The sequence below is a fragment of the Phyllobates terribilis genome, unplaced genomic scaffold, assembly GCF_046119375.1.
Source record: "Phyllobates terribilis strain yellow unplaced genomic scaffold, ASM4611937v1 Scaffold_3__8_contigs__length_932513732, whole genome shotgun sequence".
Taxonomy (NCBI): domain Eukaryota; kingdom Metazoa; phylum Chordata; class Amphibia; order Anura; family Dendrobatidae; genus Phyllobates; species Phyllobates terribilis.
The window spans coordinates 21,301,872-21,327,443 of NW_027362763.1; the positions used below are offsets into that span (position 1 = coordinate 21,301,872).

At 49.4% G+C, this 25,572-nt stretch overlaps 1 pseudogene; it reads right to left on the reverse strand.

Moving 5' to 3' along the window:
- LOC141258715 (uncharacterized) overlaps nucleotides 1-24,228 on the reverse strand; it is a 305,521-nt pseudogene extending 281,293 nt beyond the window's left edge.
- Nucleotides 24,229-25,572: the final 1,344 nt, after the last annotated feature.

A 25,572-nucleotide genomic window follows, 5' to 3' on the forward strand; every position in this document is an offset into this window, starting at 1 on the left:
AATAGAAATATATAAGAGTTTACCTCTCCACTCAGCAGATAATGATAGAAATATAGAAGAGTTTACCTCTCCACTCTGCAGATAATAGAAATATAGAAGAGTTTACCTCCGCTCATCAGATAATAAAAATATAGAAGAGATTACCTCTCCACTCAGCAGATAATAGAAATATAGAAGAGTTTACCTCTCCACTCAGCAGATAATAGAAATATAGAAGAGTTTACCTCTCCACTCAGCAGATAATGATAGAAATATAGAAGAGTTTACCTCTCCACTCAGCAGATAATAGAAATATAGAAGAGTTTACCTCTCCACTCAGCAGATAATAGAAATATAGAAGAGTTTACCTCTCCGCTCAGCAGATAATAGAAATATAGAAGAGTTTACCTCTCCGCTCAGCAGATAATAGAAATATAGAAGAGTTTACCTCTCCACTCAGCAGATAATAGAAATATAGAAGAGTTTACCTCTCCGCTCAGCAGATAATGATAGAAATATAGAAGAGTTTACCTCTCCACTCAGCAGATAATAGAAATATAGAAGAGTTTACCTCTCCGCTCAGCAGATAATAATAGAAATATAGAAGAGTTTACCTCTCCACTCAGCAGATAATAGAAATATAGAAGAGTTTACCTCTCCACTCAGCAGATAAGAGAAATATAGAAGAGTTTACCTCTCCACTCAGCAGATAAGAGAAATATAGAAGAGTTTACCTCTCCACTCAGCAGATAACAGAAATATAGAAGAGTTTACCTCTCCGCTCAGCAGATAATAGATATATAGAAGAGTTAACCTCTCCACTCAGCAGATAATAGAAATATAGAAGAGATTACCTCTCCACTCAGCAGATAATAGAAATATAGAAGAGTTTACCTCTCCACTCAGCAGATAATAGAAATATAGATGAGTTTACCTCTCCACTCAGCAGATAATGATAGAAATATAGAAGAGTTTACCTCTCCACTCAGCAGATAATGATAGAAATATAGAAGAGTTTACCTCTCCGCTCAGCAGATAATAGAAATATAGAAGAGTTTACCTCTCCACTCAGCAGATAATAGAAATATAGAAGAGTTTACCTCTCCGCTCAGCATATAATAGATATATAGAAGAGTTTACCTCTCCGCTCAGCAGATAATGATAGAAATATAGAAGAGTTTACCTCTCCACTCAGCAGATAATGATAGAAATATAGAAGAGTTTACCTCTCCACTCAGCAGATAATAGAAATATAGAAGAGTTTACCTCTCCACTCAGTAGATAATGATAGAAATATAGAAGAGTTTACCTCTCCACTCAGCAGATAATAGAAATACAGAAGAGTTTACCTCTCCACTCAGCAGATAATAGAAATATAGAAGAGTTTACCTCTCCACTCAGCAGATAATGATAGAAATATAGAAGAGTTTACCTCTCCACTCAGCAGATAATGATAGAAATATAGAAGAGTTTACCTCTCCACTCAGCAGATAATGATAGAAATATAGAAGAGTTTACCTCTCCGCTCAGCAGATAATAATAGAAATATAGAAGAGTTTACCTCTCCACTCAGCAGATAATAGAAATATAGAAGAGTTTACCTCTCCACTCAGCAGATAATGATAGAAATATAGAAGAGTTTACCTCTCCGCTCAGCAGGGAGATGATCTCTAAGGCGAGGTCCGTTATACTTCTGGAAATGCTATCCTTCTCTTCGTCCATGTTTGGTTCGTCATTCGGGGAGAAATCTGGGTGGTGTGAAGGTCTCTGGTTCTTCGGGGTCTTTATGATCGAAGGGGCTGTAATCACACGGACATCATTGTTAGTCACATCCAGAAGTGAACTCATTTCAGAGACATTTACAGATTATTAATCCCTTAATGACTGCTGATACGCATTTAATCGGCGGTCATTAAGGGGCCTTATTCCCTCATTGCAGTTTTAAAATGGCATTCGGGAACAAGGGGATAGCGCCGTCGGGTGGAGGCATTTCCCGTAGGTGTCAGCTGTATGTGACAGCTGACACCCTGAAGTATCGGCCCCAGCTGGTTTTGCAACCAACTGGAGCTCATTAACCACGTAAATACCACTCTCAATCACGACATTTAAGTTGTAAACAAAACACAAAAAGCCGATTCGTCACAAATAAAACAAAAAAAAGTAACTGGTATCGCCGCACCCGGAACCATCCGCTCCATAAAACTGGCACATCATTTATTCCGCTTAGTGAATGCTGTAAAAAATAAATAAAAAACACGCCAAAAACGTCGCTTTTTCATCATACTAACAAAAAAAGTGAATAAAATGCGATCAAAAAGCCATATGTAACAAAAATTGGTAGAAATGAAAACGCCAAACCGTCCCGCAAGAAACAATCCCTAATATGGCTCATTCAACAAGTAAATATAAGCGCTACAGCTCTCAGATTATGGCGATGCAAAATCAAATTCCTTTTTGTAAAATATTGTTTTTAATCTGCAAAAATAGCAAAACATGAAAAAACAATAAACCCTATTTTTTGGACCCTTAGACGCACCGAACTATAAGACGCAACCCATATTTTCATGTGGAAAATAGGGAAAAAAATATAGTGCATCAAATGAGGGTCTGCCTTACAATCCGAATTCAGCTTACCGGTGGTGGTGGGGGGGGAGCAGCGGTGGAGCAGGGTCACAGGAGGTGCGACGCTGCGGGGTGATGACAGTCCCATCCCAAGCTAATAGAAGGGGGTGGTCAGAGGTTCAGCCATGCTCGGCGTTGCGGGGGCTTTGCCGACATTTTGTGGAAGCTCGGTGCCCCCGCACTTACATTGTTTCAAAGCGGCAGTCTCTGGAAAAATGGTCACGGGAGGTGGAGCATGCACAGATTGAGATCTTGGGCGCCAAGATCTCGGGAGAGGAGATCTCAAGCTGCGCATGTAAGTGCGGGGGTACGGGCTTCCGCAAAATGTCGGCAAAGCCCATGGCACCGCCGAGCACGGCCAAACGCCCTCTCCTAGCCTTCTACCAGTCTGCGATGTGACTCTCATCACCCCACAGCGTCGAGCACCAGCCTGGGCCTCGCAGCATAGCCCCGCAGCGTCGCACCTCCAAACACTCCTTCCTCCCACCCCAAGGCCCGCAGTATCGCCTGACTTCTGCCGCTGCCCCTCCCGGCAAGCTACATTCAGGCTATAAGACGCACCCCCATTTTCCCCCCAAATTTGCAGGGAAAAAAGTGCGATTAATAGTTTGAAATATACGGGAAATCTGGCATTACTGTAAATGTACCAACCTGACAAACAATTCGGTCTTATCACTTTTACTGCACGGTGAACGGTGCAAAAAATAAAAACAATAACTGAATTGCTATTTTTTTGTTGATTCTCTGTTTGAAAAATCTGAATGAAAAGTGATCAAAATATTGTACATGCTCCAAAATGGTACCAAAGAAATCTGCAACTTTTCCCACAAAAAATAAGCCCTTATACAGCGCTGTTCACCAAAAAAAAAAAAAGGTGACCTCCTAATCTTGACTTGTGTCATCCTGTCTCCACCCAACGTCCCTATACAGCCTCCGCAGCGGTCGCCGATCAAGTACCTCGCTCTACTATCCCTGGCGTAAGGCTATAGCTGGGGGAGGAAGGAGATGAGCACTAGTCAACCTCTGCTAGCACTCTAAAGACAAAAGGGGAAGACAACACAGGGGAACAACAACTCAGCTTTAGAAGAACTCCAACAGGGCACACAGCCTCAAGACTCCAGAGAGGATGTGATGCTGCTTCAGCCAAGTTCCAAGTAGAAATGAGTATAACCAGGGACGCCCACCTAGACACACCAGGTATACATACACCCAGACTAAAGGGAGGTCGTCGCTGGGTCCTAAACACAGCCTCCTATCTAGGCAGCTGTCTGCATTGCCAAACGTGGAGATCTTCTGCAAACCACTGCAGGGCGACCGTCTGTCACTTGTGACACACCCGTGACAGTACCCCCTCTCTACGAGTGGCCTCCGAACACTCAGGACCAGGTTTCTCAGGAAAAGAGGTGTGAAAAGAGCAAACTCATCTGGAAGCGTTCACCTTTGACCCCGAAACCCACGTCCTCTCCTCCGGACCATAGCCTTTCCAGTGTGCCAAGCATTGTAGAGAACGACGTTGGAGACGAGACTCTACAATCCTCGAAATCTTGAACTCCAAATTACTATAAATCATTACTGGGGGCGGTGGTAGAGGTGAGGGCTCAAGAGGTTCTATGTACCTTTTCAGTAAGGACCTGTGGAAACCATTGTAACCTTAAGGGCCCGGGGAAGTTCAAGACTAAACGCTGCTGGGTTAATGTCGGCGGTTATTTTGTATGGACCAATAAACCTAGGTCCCAGCTTCCAAGAAGGATCTTTCAATCTTATATTCCTGGTAGACAACCACACAAAGTCATTCACATTCAGGTCAGGACCTGGCAAGCGTTTTCTGTCAGCCATATGTTTATACCTGTCTCCTATGATCTTTAAATTACTCAGTACACCCTGCCATACCAAGGAGAGCGACGAAGCAAACCGTTCCTCATCAGGAACTCCGGAAGCTCCTCCCCCACTAAAGGTACCAAACTGTGGATGATAACCGTGTGCACCGAAGAACGGTGACCTGCCGGTGGATTCTTGACGATGATTATTGATGGCAAATTCCTCCAGCGGTAAGTAGGATGCCCAATCCTCCTGATTTTCGGAGACGAAACACCTGAGGTAGGTCTGCAAATTCTGATTGACACGCTCGGTCTGACCATTCAACTGAGGGTGGAACGCAGAGGAAAAGGACAGCTGCACCCCCAGTCGAGAACAGAATGCCTTGCAGAACTTGAAAACAAACTGGGTCCCCCGATCAGACACCACATCAGAGGGAACCCCGTGAAGCTTCACGATCTCATTTATGAACACCTGAGAAAGTGTCTTAGAATTGGGAAGTGCAGGTAAAGCGAGGAAGTGAACCATTTTACTGAACCCATCTACTACTACCAAAACCACCATTTTGCCTGCAGAAACCGGTAGGTCAATAATAAAATCCATGGACAAGTGTGTCCATGGCCTACTAGGGATAGGTAGCGGAAGAAGAGTACCAGAAGGATGGGTATGCAATACTTTAGAACGAGCACAAATACTACAAGCAGCTATGTGTTCAATTACATCCCTATGCAACCCCGGCCACCAAAAACGACAAGAGAGTTGATCCGCGGTTGCCTTACCACCTGGAAGCTCAGCAAGCACAGAGTTATGATGTTCCTTGATTACTTTACGGTGCAGATCAGTTGGTACAAATAAATTTCCTGAAGGGCAGGAGGCAGGGGCATCCCCCTGAGCTTCCAACACCTCACCCTCCAGTTCAGGATACAATGCTGAAATGACCACCCCTTTCTGTAATATCGGGGCAGGGTTCTCATGGTCACCACCACCAGGGAAGCTCCGGGACTAAGCATCAGCCTTGACATTTTTGACCCCTGGACGAAAAGTGACAACAAAATTGAACCTAGTAAAAAACAGGGACCATCTGACTTGCCTAGGGTTGAGACGTTTAGCTGACTGGAGATATGACAGGTTCTTATGGTCAGTAATAACAGTAATAGGATGGACAATTTGATCGCCAAAAGTTCCCTATTACCCACGTCATAATTTCTCTAAGCCGAAGACAATTTTTTAGAAAAGAAGATGCATGGACACCATTTACCAGGGGAAAAACCCTGAGACAGCACAGCCCCAACTCCGACATCCGAAGCATCAACTTCCACAATAAAGGGCTGAGAAACACTGGGTTGACTGAGATCTGGTGCAGTGGCAAAATGATTCTTTAAGGAAGAAAAAGCCTGGAGGGAGGCATCCGACCAATTGGAAAAATCAGACCCCTTCTTAGTCATGTCAGTAAGGGGTTTCACAATAAGGCTGAGTTCACACGATGCGTATTTAATGCGTTTCCACTGCGTTTTTGCAGTTGCGTAAACGCCGCGGAAACGCATGAAAAACGCATGGTAGAAGGGAAGCAATGTTCCCCAATTGAAATCCGCATGTGCTGTGCCCATGATGCGGATTTTTCCGCAGCGTAAACGCTGCGCTCAAAAATCCGCAGCATGTCAATTAATTTTGCGTAAACGCGGCGTTTTCGCCGCCATTGACTTGCATTAGAACGCGCCAATTCCGCAAGACTGCATCTGTACTTGCGTTATTAGCGCGTTCTAATGTGCGAATGGTACCCGGGTGTAGAGGAGAGGAGAGTCTCATCCACACCCAGGTACCATTAAAAAAAGCTGTAAAACAAGAATAAAATAAAAAATATATATATATTTACCATCTGTCGGCCCGCGCAGCGCTCCTGCTTGGTTCCCGGCACTTGCAGTGAGTTGTAGGACCTGCGCTGACGTCAGAGTCATGTGACGGGTCACGTGAAGCTGACGTCGGCAGGTCTTTCAATTCAAAGTTGCCGGCAGCCGGGAAAACGGATTGAGCAGGACAGCGGGGGCCATCAGAGGGTAAAGTATCATTCTCTCGGGTCACACTATATATGCTGTTTGCATGGATTTATACAGTGTGACCTAGTTGTCAAGCACTTTCCAGGTGATGCTAAAATCGCCTGGAAAGCGCTTGTCAATCCACATGCGGAAACGCATGTGGAAACGCATGTGAATCCGCATGTATTCCGCAGGAAAAACGCATGCACAATCTGCATGCGTTTTTTCTGCCAGGGAGATGCAGAAATGATGCAGAAATTTTCTGCTTCATTTCTGCATCGTGTGCACATACCCTAACAGAGTAATTTTGGATGAATTTCCTGTAAAAATTAGTAAAGCCCAGAAAACGTTGTAGAGCCTTCAGGTTCTCGGGACGTTCCCAGTCAAGGACTGCACGGATCCATCCGAAAACCCGAAGATTTCAAGTACCCCAGAAACTGCATCTCCTGAACAGCGAAAACACATTTTTCTAGTTTGGCATAAAGTTTGTTATCCCTTAATATCTGAAGCACCTGTTTAACATGCCCCCAATGTGTCTCAAAATCAGGTGAGTAAACCAAAATATCGTCCAGATAGACCACCACAAACCTCCCCACCAAATTATGGAAAATATCATTTATGAAATGCTGGAATACTGCAGGTGCATTGGTCAAACCAAAAGGCATAACCAGACTCTCGAAATGACCTTCCGGGGTATTGAACGCTGTTTTCCATTCGTCCCCTTCTCTGATTCTAATCAGATTGTAGGCTCCCCTTAAATCCAACTTGGAGAATACCTTAGCTCCAACTACCTGGCTGAACAAATCAGGAATCAGAGGGAGATGGTATGGATCACGGAGGGTAATTTGATTTAATTCCCGGAAATCTAAACAGCGAAGTAGACCGCCATCTTTTTTCTTCACAAAGAAGAATCCTGCCTCCACGGGCGAAGATGAGGGTCTGATATGTCCCTTCTCCAGACTTTCGGCAATGAAATCCTTCATGGTTTGTCTCTCAGGGCCAGAAAGGTTATACAGTCTGGACTTCGGTAGTTTAGCTCCGGGGGTCAGGTTAATAGGACAGTCATAAGCACGATGAGGAGGCAAATCCTGACACCCCCTCTCAGAAAAAACATCCTCAAAACCAGACAGAAAAGCAGGTAATATTTCTGTAGAGACAGTAGCAAGGGAACTATCTAAACAGTTCTCATGGCAGTAATCTCCCCATTCAATGATCTCCCAGGTTTGCCAATCCACCAAGTCAGGGGATACCTAAAACAATCGGAGTAAGGAGATTCTCCAAAACATAGCAAGGGATTATTTCACAATGAACGGACCCCACCCTCAGTTTCACATTATGTACAATCTGAGTAAATGATTGTTGTGCAAGTAGCGCCGAGTCAATGGCAAAGATGGAAATAGGTTCAGCTAAAGTACAGCAAGCAAGACCATGAGTTTTCATAAACTCATCATCAACCATGCTGACCCCGACTTCACTGTCAACAAACACAGAATTTTTTTCTATTTTGCTCTCTAGCACCACCTCTGCAATCAGGACAAAGCGGGAACTGCAGTTTGGCCACAAATGTACCCCTTGTTTATCCAACTCCAGACTATCGAGAGTTAATCGAGTCTCTTTTTGTTTAGGAATTGAAGGACAGGTCCCAACAAAGTGTCCCTGTTTGCCACAAAAAAACCATATGTCTTTTTTCTTGCGAATCTCCAAGGATATGTATGATGTAGAGACACCCCCTAACTGCATAGGTTCCTCCACCTCCCCCAGTACTGGTTTACCCCCAGACCGCTCCCCTGGCAGAAGTACACAACCCCGACAAGAAGGCCCCGGAGAAGGAGGTCGCACCCGTCTATCCCAAAGGTGCCCATCTAGACGTATGGCCAAAGACATGGCAGCTTCAAAGGACTGAGGGGTTTCATATACAGCCAAGGCATCTTTCAACCTTTCAGTAAGCCCCTCACAAAATTGACTTTTAAGGGCTGAGTCTTTCCATTTGGAATCCATTGCCCATCTACGGAATTCCAAACTGTACGTTTCCACTGATGAGGGCAAGAGCTCCAAAAAAAACGTCCACAGACTGGAGACAAACCGAGTCCTGCGGTAACGAAAAAGCCCAGGATTTAGGATCTCCCTGCAGTAGAGAGATCGCAATGCCAACCTGTTGCTCCTCATTACCGGAGGAGTAGGGACGAAGTTTGAAGTACAATTTGCAGACCTCCTTAAACACAAAAAAAACTGTCCCTACCTCCTGAAAACTTGTCCGGGAGGGCAACCTTGGGTTCAGGCTAGACAGGCCTACCTGCAGAGACCCCCACATTAGTGACCTGTAACCGCTGCTGAACCTCACAGCGGAGGTCATTCACCTCCAGAGACAGACAGCGGAACTGCTCTGCGAGCTCCGCAACTGATCCCATACTAAGGGGAGTAAGGAAAAAAAAAGGTGCACGCCCAAAGACACAGAGAAAAAAAAAATAAATGTTAATCTTGTGTGATTTTTTTTTTTTTTCCAAAAACATGCTCGGCCGGTTATAATGTCACGCCAGGTGTGAGAGCAACACAGAGGGGAAAGGGAAAGGGGGAAGAGGTGACCTCCTAATCTGGACTAGCATCCCCCTGTCTCCCCCTAACGTCCCTATACAGCCTCCGCAGCTGTCTCCGATCACGTGCCTCGCCCTACTATCCCTGGCGTAAGGCTATAGCTGGGGGAGGAAGGAGATGAGCACTAGTCAACCTCTGCTAGCACTCTAAAGAAAAAAGGGGAAGACAACAAAGGGGAACAACAACTCAGCTTTAGAAGAAATCCAACAGGGCACATGGACTCAAGACTCCAAAGAGGACGAGATGCTGCTTCAGCTAAGTTCCAAGTAGAAATGAGTATAACCGGCAACGCCCACCTAGACACACCAGGTATACATACACCCAGACTAAAGGGAGGTCGTCGCTGGGTCCTAAACACAGCCTCCTATCTAGGCAGGTGTCTGCATTGCCAAACGTGGAGACCTCCTGCAAACCACTGTGGGGCGTCTGTTTCTCACCTCCGACACGCCCGTGACCGGTGGTTTCCTATCAATTTAGGTGTCTTTTTAGCACAATAAACGTACAGCGGGGAGAAGATAATTCCTAAATGAAAATATAACTTTTAATAATATATGATAAAATGAACCTAGGACATAAGAATATGAAACAGTGCTAGTGCTCTGGATTAACCGGGGCTCAATATAAAAAGGTTTGGTCTCACCAATTTTTCAGACTTCGTCTCAGGTTTATGAGGAAGAAGCAGGAGAAAACATCTGATAAAGAAGGCAGGAAGGGGGACTTCATCCTCATATATATATATATATATATATATTGGGAGGCTACATGCTTATTGGGAGGCCACATGCCTACTGGGAGGCTACATGCCTATTGGGAGGCTACATGCTTACTGGGAGGCTACATGCTTACTGGGAGACTACATGCTTACTGGGAGGCTACATGCTTATTGGGAGGCTACATGCCTATTGGGAGGCTACATGCTTATTGGGAGGCTACATGCTTACTGGGAGGCCACATGCCTACTGGGAGGCTACAGGCTTACTGGGAAGATTCATGCCTATTGGGAGGCCACATGCTTACTGGGAGGCCACATGCCTACTGGGAGGCTACATGCTTACTGGGAGGCTAAATGCATATTGGGAGGCTACAAGCTTATTGGGAGGCTACATGCTTATTGGGAGGCTACATGCTTACTGGGAGGCTACATGCCTACTGGGAGGCTACATGCTTACTGGGAGGCTACATGCTTACTGGGAGGCCACATGCCTACTGGGAGGCTACATGCTTATTGGGAGACTACATGCTTACTGGGAGGCTACATGCCTACTGGGAGGCTACATGCTTACTGGGAGGCTACATGCCTACTGGGAGGCTACATGCTTACTGGGAGGCCACATGCCTACTGGGAGGCTACATGCTTATTGGGAGACTACATGCTTATTGGGAGGCCACATGCTTATTGGGAGGCTACATGCTTACTGGGAGGCAACATACCTACTGGGAGGCCACATGCTTGTTGGGAGGCTACATGCCTACTGGGAGGCTACATGCCTACTGGGAGGCTACATGCTTGCTGGGAGGCTACATGCTTGCTGGGAGGCTACATGCTTACTGGGAGGCTACATGCTTATTGGGAGGCTACATGCTTACTGGGAGGCTACATGCTTATTGGGAGGCTACATGCTTATTGGGAGGCTACATGCCTATTGGGAGGCTACATGCCTATTGGGAGGCTACATGCTTACTGGGAGGCTACATGCTTACTGGGAGGCTACATGCTTACTGGGAGGCTACATGCTTATTGGGAGGCTACATGCTTACTGGGAAGTAGAGATGAGCGTTGTTCGACTCGAACTGTTCGCCAATCTCAAATTCGAGCTGTTTTGGGCGGTGTTCGAGCCGTTCGGCGAACACGAACGATTTGAGAAAAATTCGGCTGTTCGAGGTTATGTTCGATAACTGTTCGTGCACCAAAATCATAACTGGATTTTTTCTCAGTAATGATGAAAATTAATGTTAATACGCAGTTTGAGTGTACAGCGGGGGGAGGGGCAGGATCTCTGCAGAAATAATGAAGATCTCCATTTTTTTTTCTCTTTCCCGCATTTACAGTGGGGAGGTGCAATCTGTCAGCCTATCAGCAGCGCACACACGGAGCGAAGTGCTGTTTTTCACTCAAGCAAGGGCATGTGTCATTGGCAGTGTATGTCACATGTCCTTGCCCTATAAGACCCAGCCATTTTCCCCGTTGCCACCATTTTCTCACTGCTGCAGCTGCGTGTTAGACGGCACCGCTGTTGCTGTGTGCGCTATACCTTGTTAATTTCAAGCCAATTTTCGCACAAATCTACAGATAGCTTGGGAGTAGGGAATAGTTGTGATTGCAGTCCTTTTAAGGACTAGGTTACATCATTTCCTACGACTTTTATCAGGCAGGTCTGTGCTCTTAAATAGATAGGTTGGGAGTAAAGACTAATTGTAATTGCAGTCCTTTTCAGGGCTAGGTTACATCAGTTCCTATCACTTTTTGCCAGGCAGGTCTGTGCTGTGCAAGTTTTTTTCACAGCATTTGGCTGAATCTAGCAAAGCTAATCCTTTTTGGCCTATTGCAGTGTGTGTTAGTCAGTGGAGTAGCCTATCTGTGTTGCAAGATACACCAACTGTGCATAGAATACCAATTTTTTTACTGCATCTAGTGAAGTAAAACCTGTTGGGCATAGCATCATTCTATTAGTCCATCTATACTGACCTCCATCAGGTTGCAAATTGAATATAATTTTTTTCTGCATCTAGCTCTGAAAAAATATTTGGCCTTCTAGCAGTGTGTGGGACTTGTTCTATTAGTCCATCTATACTGACCTCCATCAGGTTGCAAATTAAAAATAATTTTTATCTGCTCTAGCTCTGAAAAAATATTTGGCCTTCTAGCAGTGTGTGGGACTTGTTCTATTAGTCCATCTATACTGACCTCCATCAGGTTGCAAATTAAAAATAATTTTTATCTGCTCTAGCTCTGAAAAAATATTTGGCCTTCTAGCAGTGTGTGGGACTTTCTCTATTAGTCCATCTATACTGACCTCCATCAGGTTGCAAATGAAAAATAATTTTTATCTGCATCTAGCTCTGAAAAAATATTTGGCCTTCTAGCAGTGTGTGGGACTTTCTCTATTACTCCATCTATACCAAGCTCCACCAGCTTTTAAATTAATAATAATTTTTAGCAGCATCTAGCCCTGAAAATAATTTTTCTTCCCAATAGTGGTAGCAATAGAAATATGGGGCGCGCGCCTGGCTTACAATATATATACGCTTCATAACAAAAAACACCAGCCTAGCGCACTGCATTAATAAGATGGCATCATCGTCTCTCCCAGTGCTAGGCCTACTACGCAGGCTAGCATTCCTGTGCCTAAAACACAATGTATGGGTCCGCGCTAGCCACTATGCTGAGGGGTCTAAAGCTGCTGCTAACGCTTTATAACAATTCAATTGGCAGATTTTCACAGAGCTCTTCCACAACGCCCACCCATCGGGCAACAGTTGCCCACCTTCCCTATGGGATCTAGTGGCGAATAGTTGATGCCATTAATCAGAGCGTCAGTTGCCCCGTCGACGTGGCAAGCATACGGTAAGGCATGGGAAGAGTGGACACGACTAGTAGCAGGCAGACGGGTTGACCAATGTGAACAAGCCAGATCACAAGTCACCATAGAATTTCTCCACCAGCTAATTATGAGGGGCATATCAGGGGCGTCAGCGCAGCGGTGTCTGACCGGAGTAGCATTTCACTTCCAACTACTGAATTGGGGAGATGTGACAAAGGTTCATCATCAGACAATCCATAAAAGGGTGGAAAAGGGGTCAGCCAAGTCAGGAGTGTAGACGTCCCATTCCGTGTCACTAAAACTGATTTCTCACATCATATCCCTAACACCATTAACATGACACTCACAATTTGAAGCAACACTACTGTCTACTGCATTTGTGATCGCCTTCTTCGGGGCGCTATGCATAAGCGAATTAGTCCCTCAATCCAAAATTACCACCAGTGGAAGCTTATTACACCAGGACGTAGTCATAGCCAATAATGCAATACGTCTATGCATACACAAATCGAAAACGGTTCCAGCGGGCAGGGGCACTTGGGTACTTCTACAACTCACAAACGGTACACTGAGTCGGGTAACAATAGTAAAAACATATCTAACCATCAGATCACAAAGTAATTTCTTCCTATCACACATTGATAGAATGCCATTATCAAGATACCAGTTCCAAGCTATATTTAATAAATGCATAACATCGGCAGGGAACCACCCCAAAGATTACGGGACACACTCATTCCGCATAGGCGCGGCCACGGAAGCAGCAAGAGCAGGACTGTCAGAAACGGAAGTTCAGAGGATAGGGAGATGGCGATCCACGTGTTTGGCAAGATACATAAGACCGGACTTGTTATCTTAACGTGGTTTGTTTCTTTTACAGGTGACGCTAAGCCAACAGTGTGGGTGATAGGCCACTCGTATATGTATTGGGCAGAAAAAAGGGTGAAAGTCTGCCCAGGCGGGAGGAAATTAGAGTTTCATAACACATATTTCAACTAGAGAGGTATTAGAGGCCTGCTATGGCCACAGGTACTAATGGAGGTAATCAAGGTAGGGAGAGAGGCAAGATGTCCGGTCATCTTAGTTATACAGGCCGGGGGAAACAACCTAGGTCATTACAACAGCGCATAACTAATGGCAATAATGAAACTAGACACTGAGCGCTTCAGAGAATTTTTCACAAAACTAGCTATAGTATGGTCAGAGATTGTGCCGATAGTGGTATGGCAAGGTGCGCGAGACATCACGGCCATCGAACGGACAAGGCGGGTAATAAATATTCGGATGGCAAAATTTAGAAGAGACAGAGGCGGTGTAGTGGTACGACACCGACAACTGGAAGGAGATAAAGCAGGCCTCATACGGCCTGACGTAGTTCACTTAATGGATATTGTACTGGACATATTCCTGTCAGGACTCCAGGACAGAGTGGAACAAGCATTAAGAGTGATGGGTGGGGGTCAGAGTCCTGCATACGAGTACGCAGGATCCTCCGTGGCCTGGAAATAGAAAGGACATGTTGGAGAGTTACACTTGTTGGCCAACTTGCCGGAGTGGAGACCCAGGGCATGCTGCAACAAGCTGAATTATTTTAGAAATAAAATGCCTTTCTAATGGAATGAGTATAAAGAGTTAATAAAGCTGTGACCGATCCTCAACCATCCAGTTGTAAGTGTTACATTATTGTATTGTCAAGGAAAGGGGGGCGGTAGGGGGGCTGAGCGTCTGGGTTTGGTTGGGGGTTCCCACAGTCTGCCTAGGCTAGATGCATTTAAAAATTCTTATTAGATACACAGGCGGTGCAGCTTGCTTCGCAGCTGGGCTACTACGCCCAAAGTATTGCCTAGGCTAGATGCAGTTAAAAATTCTACGCTGACTAGCAGACACTGAAGATTTGGAGCAGACCTCTGAGTAAACAGCTCTTCAGACTTAACCATCTGTGTTACCCCAAGCCATAGTGTATGTAGTTTCTTATGGTTAAAAGGGGGGGAGCGACCCAACCCACCTGGAATTGACGATGCCAACGTCACGTAAGACACAGCAAGGGGACTCCAAAAAGAGTCTCCATTTTTTCCCAAAATTGTGGCACAGACACCACTTAACCCTAGAACGCATACCTGGGGCCTCGCAGGCCCGCCCTGTTAATTGTTTTCTATTTTCTGCAAGATTACTTTAGTTAGAATTTTGAAACACTAGGTATCCTTCATGTATATAGTTGTTTGTCATTTGAGTTTGAGTTATTCCATGTCATTTGCACACGGGCCTAAAAGGCCCCAGGTATGTGAAAGTGTAGATTTTTATGGTCATGCGTTCTAGGGTTAAGTGGCATCAATTGCCCCACAGTTGCTTAAAACGGTTGGTGAGGTAATTTTACCAAATCCTCAAGGTTTTAGTCTCCCAAGGATAACACAGGGGTAGAAAAGTCCTTGCGAATCCATGATTTGTTCATCTTTATGAACGGGAGTCTGTCTACATTCTCAGTGGACAGCCGCGTGCGCTTATCTGTCAGCACACCACCAGCAGCGCTGAACACACGTTCAGAGAGAACGCTGGCTGCAGGGCATGACAAGATCTCCAAGTCGTGAGTGCCGAGCTCCGGCCATTTTTCCAGATTGGAATACCAAAATGAGCAAGGGTCCAGTGACACAGTCATGGCTTCGATGTTCACTTGGAGATACTCCTGCACCATCCTCTCTAGGCATTGAATATGTGTCATACTTCTTGTCTCCTGTGGCCTTGCAAAGGATGGTCTAAAATAGTGGTGAAAGGATTCCACAAAATTGCTGTTACCAGCAGATACTGTGTTACTGTTACGGTTTGAGTGATGAAGACTCGACAGTCCCATGGTTGGCAAGTTAGAACTGTGAGATTCACTACGTGCACAACTGGTGTTTTGTGGAAAAGCACATGTAAGATTCTGCAACAGCGTCTGCAGATACTCCTGCATGCGTCAATCCCTTTTTATGGCAGGAATTATTTCGGCAAATTTACTTTTGTACCGGGGATCTAAGAGTGTGGCATCCCAGTAGTCGGGATTACTTTGAATTCTGACAATCCGGGGGTTATGTTGCAGGTAGTGCAGCAAGAAGGCACTCATGTGTCTTGCGTATCCAGGAGGACCAAGTCCTTGTTGTGTTGGTAGCGAGGTAAGAATCATGCTTCCTTCCTCTGCCCTCTCCCCCCAACCTCGCACAACAGAAATGTGATCAAGGTCTCCCTCATCTGATGAGTCTTCCATGCCCATCGCCTGTTCGTCCTCCGCTTCTTCCTCGGCTCCTGCACCTTCCTCAACAGTTTGGCTGCTACCATGCGCCCTGGTTAATCCCTCTCCCCCACCCTCCCATGCCTGCCGCCTTGGTGCTGCCAACCGTCTGGACCTTGAAGATGTTATCCCTTCCGCATACGACTCCTCCTCTACTTCCTCCACCTCCTCTTGTCCCACCACCTGACTCTGAATTCTGTTTAATGTGTGCTCCAGCATGTAAATCACCGGAATAGTCATGCTGATAATGGCATCGTCGTCAGCACTAAACATCTTCGTCGCCATTTCAAAACTGTGCAGAAGGGTGTGTGGTGCCCCTGAGGGGTCAGGCGCCACAGAGTTACTGCATCTCACCCAGAGGTGTGGTATCTCACCCTCAGGTAAGGAAGGCATATGGCTCGGGACCCTAACACCTGCATCCAACACATACCCGCAGGGGGGGTAGGGCGAGATTGCTCCTAAGGGAGAGCACAGTCCCAGGTCCCTAGCTGGTGGGAGGGTCCTATGTAGTGGGTGCTTAGGGGAGCAGCTTAGCGGAGCACATGAAAGGGAGAGTATGAATAGGAAGCCATCTTAAAAAGAGCAAGCCAGTCAGAGGAGGAAAAGTGACAGGAGCAGAGGCTCGGCATGAGCTCTGCTCCAGAGGCGGGCCTAGCCTGGGAGGCCCAGGACTGAAGGAGAGAAGAGAGGAGTGGGAGCAGGAAGGCTCCAGGAACCGAAGGGACCCTAGGGCTACGGGCCGTGCAGAAGGCCACGCGTACTCCCGCTGCTACCAGAAGGTAGAGGGGTCAGGCCAGATAAGGGGAACCGGTCCCTCAACTAGCGGAGAAACAGCAAGGCTCAACTAGAAACCGGAGGCTGCAGCATTTCATGTACTGCAGGTAAAAGTCCACACCAGTCTCACTAAGAAGGTAGCCACATAGGACCCAGGGGACGGAACACAAGTCGCCCGCCAAGGCCCGAGGATAACGGATAGAAGTGTCACTGGGTGTGAGGTGCAGGGAGAAGGCCAGAGAAAGGACACACAGAAGGGGGTCCTGCTAAGTACTCCGGAGCTATCTGGGGGTGTACTGAGCCCCTCACTGAGTACGCACAGCACGACGGGTGAGATTGCTCTGGTACCTGTAATCTGGACTGCAACAACTGTGAGTAAAGATCTTGGGACTGCATCACACGGACTCTGTGTTCATTACTGACTCCCTGCACTACAACCACCATCATCCACCCACACTGCCCTGAAGCTACACTCTTCCTGTGGTGAGTAATAATACCATTGCTGCAAAACCACCAGCTTCAGAGGACTGTTCCGCAGCGGCGGCCCCTTTTGCCCCACTCCAGAGGTGGCGTAGTCGGACATTATAAAACCCATATATACAAATTATCCTTGGATTGACCGCCCTGGATCACGGACCGGGTCACTGCCACAGTGACTACAACCCCCAGCGTCTACCGGCCCGGCTCAGGGTACCCCACGGCCCAGGGGGCGCGTCAACTTCATTGGTCCCTGATCTGAGACCACTCCTGCAGCGTGATTTGCCCCACCTCTGGATCTCGTTGGCCCAGGCTATACGTCAGAACGTATTGCACCAGGGCTTGTCGGTGCTGCCACAGTCGCTGCAACATGGTCAGAGTTGAATTCCACCGTGTCGGCACATCGCATTTCAGCCGGTGAACTGGCAGGCCCAACGACTTCTGTAGAGATGTAAGTCGTTGAGCTGCGGGATGCGAACGGCGGAAGTGAGCACACAGCGACCGTGCCCTCTGCAGAAGGCCATCTAGTCCGGGATAGTGGGCTAACAATTTATGGACAACCAGGTTCAACACGTGAGCCATACAAGGCACGTGTGTGACATTGCCCCGGCGAAGGGCCGCACCCAGGTTTGCAGCATTGTCGCACACGGCATTCCCTGGTTGCACGTCCAGTGGAGACAACCATTCATGAAACTGGGTCTCCAGAGCTTACCACAACTCCTCAGCTGTGTGACTCACATTTCCCAGACATTTCAAAGTAAACACTGATGCCTTGAGCCCTGCTGCCAGCATAGTAAGGAGGTGTGCAGGATCCCTTCTGCGCAGTTAGAAAGCTTGTGGCATGACCAGACAGGCTTTGGGTGCAGGTGGCGGACCGAGAGGAGGTTGAGGAGGCAGAAGCAGTGGAGGAACTTCGAGATAAAGAGGATTGACGCACAACTCGTGGGGACGGTAAGACTTGGACAGCAGCCCCTTGTCCTGCTGTCACCATAGTTACCCAGTGCCCAGTCAGCGACATGTAACGCCCCTGTCCATGCCTACTCGTCCAAGTGTCTGTGGTGAAATGCACCCTGTCACACACAGAGTTTCTCAAAGAAGCGGTGATGTTGTGTGTGACATGCTGGTGGAGCGCAGGCACACCTTTCTTTGAGAAGTAGTGCCGACTGGGCATCTGGTACTGGGGCACTGCAACGGATATAAGGTCTCGAAAATCCACTGTGTCCTCCAGGAGGAAAGGCAGCATTGCTGTAGCCAAGAGCTTGCAGATGGTGAAATTCAACCTCTTAGCTTTCTCATGGCTAGGAGGAAATGGTCTTTTACTTTTCCACATCTGAGGGACCGAGGGCTGGCTGTTGTGCTTAGACGGGGTTGAGTAGGGTGTCCCCGGCAAACTGCCGGTCTGTGAGGAAGATGCAGGCGGACATGTTAGGTTGCCTTGATCCAAAGGTGGTGCTCTCGATGTCAGAGAGCGCTCAACATCAGCAAGTGTTTCCACTTCCCAATGAACTGACGACCTGCCAATCACACTGGCTGTTGCAGGTAAAGAGGTGGCAGGTCTGCGTCCAAAAACATGTGTGACTGCTGTCCCCCCAGTCACAGAGGATGAAGAGGCCGCGGATGCACAAGATGGGGCAGACGGTGGTTGGCCCAGCATGCTAGGCCGCATTGTAGCACACTGAGCTTCCCACTGCAACTTATGCTTCATATCCATGTGACGGTACATGCATGAAGTACTCAAACTATGGATTTTTTGGCCTCTACTTAGCTTTTGGTGACAAATATTACAGATAACACGAGTTGGGTCATCCTTATCATTCTGAATAAATGCCCAGGCTATGCAAGGCTTATAGCCCATGGGACCTGAAGAGCCACTACGACTTGTGGTCAGAGGCAGAGTTGTGGTTGAGGATGCAGTTGTTGACGTGCTTCCAGTACTCCGTCTCTGTCCAGGAAGGCGCAACCTAACCTCGTCGTCAATAGCATCTGTGACGCCCCGCTGTGCTTGGAATCACAGATCCTAGAAGAGTGTATTGATGGAATCCTCCACAAGAGGCCCCCATAAACATTCACACATCTCCACCTTCCACCTCAGACCAGCAGAGGGAGCCCGTTAGGGATATAAATAGGGAAGGTGGTGCTAGGCAGTTCAGTTCCTCTGAAGGGTTCCTGCAGTAGAGAAGCCTAAGAGAGGTCAGTCTGCAGTGGAGCTCAGTCTAGTCTAGAGAACTCAGTTAATAGTTCAGCAGTGGAGCACGAGGCTCCTGCTAGCTAGATTCAGTAAGGCATAACCGGAATCCCTGGAGAACTACAAGTCCCAGGATCGCTAAGGTGCTGATACGTAACAGAGCCAGGAGACGCTTAGGCCCCGCATAGTGGGAGCGTGAACTCCAAGAGAAGGCCCTACCACAAGGTCAGTCACCGCAGGACAGAGACAAAGTTAGGCCTAGCTCCAGGCAGGTCAGAAACTTACTACGCAGAGGCAAGAAACCGAGGCCCTACACCTGCTCATTGGGGAGGATCCTGATATTCACCCTTCACCCTACAGTGCTCCGGGATGTGCCTGAATTTTCTCCAGTAAAAGGTACTGAAGTGACTACCGTGTCCGTTCCCGTTCTTGCTCTGACCCAGCTGGGTCTCGCCTGTCCTGCATTCGCCCTGCATACGCTGCCCTGAGACCTAGCTCCACCTGTGGGGAGCTATACCATCGAGCTGCCTTATCACGGGTCTCAGTGGACTGCCGCAGCGCTGGTGCTTCTCACCAGATACCACAGGTGGCGTCACGAACTCTTATAAAATTAACAATTATCCACTCTTTTAATCAGTGACCCCAGGGTACGGGCCAGGGAGCCGATCACCGCGACATCCCCAAGGCCAGGCAAAGGCCCGGGTACCGAGTCATCCCCATCCCCTGGGCTAGTCACATCCTCCTCCACCTCCTCCGTTGACCTCATCGACTGGCTGACTGTGGGTTGACAGTAAGTGGGATCTCCAACCTTGTCATCATCACCCTGTGTGTTATCACACCCGTCGTCCTCAAAGCCAACCTCTTCCTGCCCTGACCAAAAAGTCAAGTTGTCGCTCCAATCAGGTATTTGAGTCTCATCATCGTCTTCATCATTGTCTCCACCAACAGGAGTGACAGTTTGGGAACGAGGGTCTACATTATGCTCAGAACCTTCTTCATCTGGTCCTGGATCCGACGTATAGAGATTCTGGGCATCAGTGCAGATCATTTCCTCGTCTGGATTAACAGAAGCTCTGGAGCAGACCTCCGTTTCCCAGGCTATAGTATGAGTAAACAGCTCTGCAGACTCAACCATCTGTGTTACCCCATACTCAGACAGGCAGCTGGAGACTTGGGAGCTGTGAGGAAGCAAGTGCGATTGGGGTGACACCTCTGAGGACTGGAGTATTTGTGATGTTGAAATTGAGGTGGAGGAGAGCCCACTTGAAGGAGCACTTGATATCCGTAGAAGCACCTGCTGTTTTTGTGCCTCATCTGGAATTTGTAGCGATGGGCGTGTCCGTAAGAAAGGGATCGTATCACATTGTCCACAAAAAGAAGTCGACATCTTAGTTTGGCTGGAAGATGGTCTTTCTTCTGCAGATGTTACCCCTCACCCCACCGCGGGGGGGCTCGACCCACCAGCGGACAGGCACCAGTATTGGGAGAGGGGGGCTGGCCGTCAGGGTCCACCGCGGCTCTGGCACAAACCCGGCGACACGGAGGTGGCACGGGCAGGAACGAACTGGCCATGTCGGCTTCTCACTTTTTGGATTTTAGAAGGGCATGACATGGCTATATCTGTGTCTCCCCCTCCTTTTACTCCTCCACCTCTTTTCTTTTCGCATGACTATATGTACTTGTCACTTTTCCATGTGTTAGTTGTGTCTTCTGAGCAGTTTGTCAGCTTTTGGACACCTTTGAAGGTGTTTTCTATGTGTTGTCTATGTGTTTCTATGTGTTTTTGTTTGCCTGCCATTGGTTTTAACGGTGTTTGAAGGTGTTCGACGAACCGAACCCGAACACTACGGGGGTGGCTCAACACTACTGGGAAGCCACATGCTTACTGGGAGGCTACATGCTTATTGGGAGGCTACATGCTTACTGGGAGGCCACATGCCAGGGTGACCCCCCCGGTCAGGGCGACCCCTCATTATAAATCTCTGGCTTAAAGGGCTATTCCCATCTCCAAGATCATGTCCCAATATGTAGTAGGTGCAATCATATTAATATTAGCAAATATTTCCAATTAGAAATGTAATATATTTTCTCTGATTTGCGATCTCTCTTTCCTCATGTGCGGGCATCGCAGGACCTTAGGTATCCACGACCACTAGCAACCAGCTAACTAACTGTGAAGTAACCATGGATACATAAGGTCCTGCGATGCCCGCACATGAGGAAAGAGAGATTGCAAATCAGAAAAAATATACTATATAGGGAATACCCCTTTAAATCATCCAATTGATCTGTAAAGTCTTTTTCATCAGAGCAATGACGTCTCAGCCTGAGGTATCGGCCTTTATCCTGGGGTGACGCTCTCCCATCTTAGTGATCAAGACATCCCCCTCCCCGAGAGTAATCACAACATCCAAAGAGGAGAAGGACCGTGCCCCAACGAATAAGAGAAGCCGAGGCCAAGCTCATCGATGGTGAGTGACTGGGACAGACAGGTCCAATCTCCAGAGGAGACAAGGGGGCGGTCCAATCTCCAGAGGAGACAAGGGGGTGGTCCCTCCTCCTCAGCACACACAGGTCCAGTCTCCAGAGGAGACAAGGGGGCGATCCAATCTCCAGAGGAGACAAGTGGGCGGTCCCTCCTCCGCACACACAGGTCCAGTCTCCAGAGGAGACAAGGGGGCGATCCAATCTCCAAAGGAGACAAGGGGGCGGTCCCTCCTCCAGAGGAGACAAGGGGGCGGTCCCTCCTCCTCCTCCGCAAACACAGGTCCAGTCTCCAGAGGAGACAAGGGGGCGGTCCCTCCTCCAGAGGATACAAAGGGGCGGTCCCTCCTCCAGAGGAGACAAGGGGGCGGTCCCTCCTCATCCTCCGCACACACACAGGTCCAATCTCCAGAGGAGACAAGGGGGCGGTCCCTCGTCCTCCGCACACACACAGGTCCAATCTCCAGAGGAGACAAGGGGGCGGTCCCTCCTCCTCCGCACACAGAGGTCCAATCTCCAGAGGAGACAAGAGGGCGGTCCCTCCTCCTCCGCACACACACAGGTCCAATCTCCAGAGGAGACAAGAGGGCGGTCCCTCCTCCTCCGCACACACACAGGTCCAATCTCCAGAGGAGACAAGGGGGCGGTCCCTCCTCCGCACACAGAGGTCCAATCTCCAGAGGAGACAAGGGGGCGGTCCCTCCTCCTCCGCACACAGAGGTCCAATCTCCAGAGGAGACAAGGGGGCGGTCCCTCCTGCTCAGCACACACAGGTCCAATCTCCAGAGGAGACAAGAGGGCGGTCCCTCGTCCTCCGCACACACACAGGTCCAATCTCCAGAGGAGACAAGGGGGCGGTCCCTCCTTCTCCACACACAGCGGTCCAATCTCTAGAGGAGACAAGAGGGAGGTCCCTCCTCCTCCGCACACACACAGATCCAATCTCCAGAGGAGACAAGGGGGCGGTCCCTCCTCCTCCGCACACAGAGGTCCAATCTCCAGAGGAGACAAGGGGGCGGTCCCTCCTCCTCCGCACACAGAGGTCCAATCTCCAGAGGAGACAAGGGGGCGGTCCCTCCTCCTCCGCACACAGAGGTCCAATCTCCAGAGGAGACAAGGGGGCGGTCCCTCCTCCTCAGCACACACAGGTCCAATCTCCAGAGGAGACAAGAGGGCGGTCCCTTGTCCTCCGCACACAGAGGTCCAATCTCCAGAGGAGACAAGTGGGCGGTCCCTCCTCTTCCTCCGCACACACAGGTCCAGTCTCCAGAGGAGACAAGGGGGCGATCCAATCTCCAAAGGAGACAAGGGGGCAGTCCCTCCTCCAGAGGAGACAAGGGGGCGGTCCCTCCTCCAGAGGAGACAAAGGGGCGGTCCCTCCTCCAGGAGACAAGGGGGCGGTCCCTCCTCATCCTCCGCACACACACAGGTCCAATCTCCAGAGGAGACAAGGGGGCGGTCCCTCGTCCTCCGCACACACACAGGTCCAATCTCCAGAGGAGACAAGGGGGCGGTCCCTCCTCCTCTGCACACAGAGGTCCAATCTCCAGAGGAGACAAGAGGGCGGTCCCTCCTCCTCCGCACACACACAGGTCCAATCTCCAGAGGAGACAAGGGGGCGGTCCCTCCTCCTCCGCACACAGAGGTCCAATCTCCAGAGGAGACAAGGGGGCGGTCCCTCCTCCTCCGCACACAGAGGTCCATTCTCCAGAGGAGACAAGGGGGCGGTCCCTCCTCCTCAGCACACACAGGTCCAATCTCCAGAGGAGACAAGAGGGCGGTCCCTCGTCCTCCGCACACACACAGGTCCAATCTCCAGAGGAGACAAGGGGGCGGTCCCTCCTCCTCCGCACACAGAGGTCCAATCTCCAGAGGAGACAAGGGGGCGGTCCCTCCTCCTCCAGAGCAGACAAGGGGGCGGTCCCTCCTCCTCCTCCAGAGCAGACAAGGAGGCGGTCCCTCCTCCTCCTCCAGAGCAGACAAGGGGGCAGTCTGTCCTCCTCCTCCAGAACAGACAAGGGGGCGGTCCGTCTTCCTCCAAAGCAGACAAGGGGGCGGTCCCTCCTCCAGAGCAGACAAGGGGGCGGTCCCTCCTCCTCCACAGCAGACAAGGGGCGGTCCCTCCTCCAGAGCAGACAAGGGGGCGGTCCCTCCTCCTCCTGACATTGTGCGGACCGCGGGGAGGACTCAGACGTCTGCGGTCACAGAGGGGACACAGAGACTGCAGGGAGTGAGCAGAACACCGGCGGACACTGTGTGACTGAGGAAGAGGAAGCCATGACTGCAGCAGACTGTGTGTGAGAGCCGAGTCCTGGCTGCTGTCACCTCACCTGATACCGCAGCCGTGTGAACGCGTCCTGTGCGCAGGGCTGACACCAGAGACAACAGCTGCACCCACTGCACGGCGAGACTGCAGGACCTGTGATGACGTCAGCGTCATGTGACGCTTGGAGAGGTTGGTGTGGTAGTAAGGGGCGGAGCTGCGTCCTTTGCTGCGGGTGGCGGTGGTGTAGCGGGTGGAGTGTGATCCTAGAGCCGCTGTCTATAGATCTCTATGGATCTCTATAGATCTCTATGGATCCCGGCCTGTGACTGTACATACAGGGGAGGTCAGACGCTTCCGTCCGTCTCATTAGTGTTTGCAGGGGCGGACACAGACTGTAGTGGGCCCCTGTGCAAGAAATTTTTGGGGGCCCCCCCTGCTCTTCATAAGGCAACAAAGTTATGTAAACATAACCCCCCCATGTGCAGCTCACCCCACCGTGCATCTCACCCCACCGTGCATCTCTCACCCCCCCGTGCATCTTTCATCCCCCCATGTGCATCTTTCATCCCCCCATGTGCATCTCTCATCCCCCCCATGTGCATCTCTCATCCCCCCATGTGCATCTCTCATCCCCCCCATGTGCATCTCTCATCCCCCCCATGTGCATCTCTCATCCCCCCCATGTGCATCTCTCATCCCCCCATGTGCATCTCTCACCCCCCCCATAGTGCATCTCTCATCCCCCCCACCATAGTGCATCTCTCATCCCCCCCACCATAGTGCATCTCTCATCCCCCCCATAGTGCATCTCTCACCCCCCCCACCATAGTGCATCTCTCATCCCCCCCCACCATAGTGCATCTCTCACCCCCCCACCATAGTGCATCCCTCATCTCCCCCCCCACATGTGCATCTCTCATCTCCCCCCATAGTGCATCTCTCATCCCCCCACCATAGTGCATCTCTCATCCCCCCACCGTAGTCCATCTCTCACCCCCCCCATAGTGCATCTCTCATCCCCCCCCCACCATAGTGCATCTCTCATCCCCTCCCACCATAGTGCATCTCTCATCCCCTCCCACCATAGTGCATCTCTCATCCCCCCCACCATAATGCATCTCTCATCCCCCCCACCATAGTGCATCTCTCATCCCCCCCACCATAGTGCATCTCTCATCCCCCCCACCATAGTGCATCTCTCATCCCCCCCACCATAGTGCATCTCTCATCTCCCCCCATAGTGCATCTCTCATCTCCCCCCATAGTGCATCTCTCATCTCCCCCCATAGTGCATCTCTCATCCCCCCCCCATAGTGCATCTCTCACCCCCCCACCATAGTGCATCTCTCACCCCCCCACCATAGTGCATCTCTCATCTCCCCCCATAGTGCATCTCTCATCCCCCCCCATAGTGCATCTCTCACCCCCCCACCATAGTGCATCTCTCATCCCCCCCATAGTGCATCTCTCATCTCCCCCCATAGTGCATCTCTCATCTCCCCCCATAGTGCATCTCTCATCTCCCCCCATAGTGCATCTCT